We start from the raw sequence: 931 nt of genomic DNA on the forward strand, positions 1-931 counted from the left end.
TGTATAACAAGAATCACGGCCCGGCATCGATGCCACGACATCACAACTAGTGATCAGCACTGCCACACTCAGCCTCTCCTCACTTTCACATACAGATTCATATTATTGTGTACCCAAGAACTGGTATAATTGTTCACGTGTTATATATTGACTCTCTTTCTATCTGCTGTAATAATACACATACACATATATGTATCACTCACATACACACTTTTCTTTGTATGACGGCCTGTCTTTGATTATGTTCTTATATGTCGCATTCACACTCTCACACAGACATACATCTTTAACGCTACAATAAATATCTCTGTTATTCATCTAATACGGTTGTGGTCTTTCATTACTGGTCATCTATGTTATCGTCGCATAACATATATATATCACCCATCGATATATATTTGTATGTTCGACCGTGTGACGCGTTTAAATAAAAGGAGTCCTCTGTTTTTCCATTCGTCACCATTGCTCCTTTTCTGAGTTCGCACGGTCGTCCCTTACATATATATATATATACACATACATCATTATATATATAATGGAGATTGAGAAGGTAATAATCGAATTTTATATATGTATGTTTACATTAAATAATTGATAGGGAAGACATAGTGTACTGTAAGCTTTATTTAGCACCACGCTCGTTTCGTCGTGCTAAATAAAGCTTACAGTACACACTGTCTTCCCTATCAATTATTTAAAATATACTAAACGCCCACCGAGGAATTCCTTACGTAGCTCCTACGACTGAACTGCAGTACCGCGGATGACGCCTGGTAGCCGTACGTAGTGATCGTGCTCTCAAGACGCACTACTCGGGACATGCCCAAAACAAGGTTTGCATACTACATTTTAAAGTCTCCTATCTAAACTTTAATTTTAAACATAACCTATGTATGTATATATATATATATATATATATATATATATATAT

This window comes from Octopus bimaculoides, chromosome 1, assembly GCF_001194135.2.
Source record: "Octopus bimaculoides isolate UCB-OBI-ISO-001 chromosome 1, ASM119413v2, whole genome shotgun sequence".
In the NCBI taxonomy this organism is placed as follows: domain Eukaryota; kingdom Metazoa; phylum Mollusca; class Cephalopoda; order Octopoda; family Octopodidae; genus Octopus; species Octopus bimaculoides.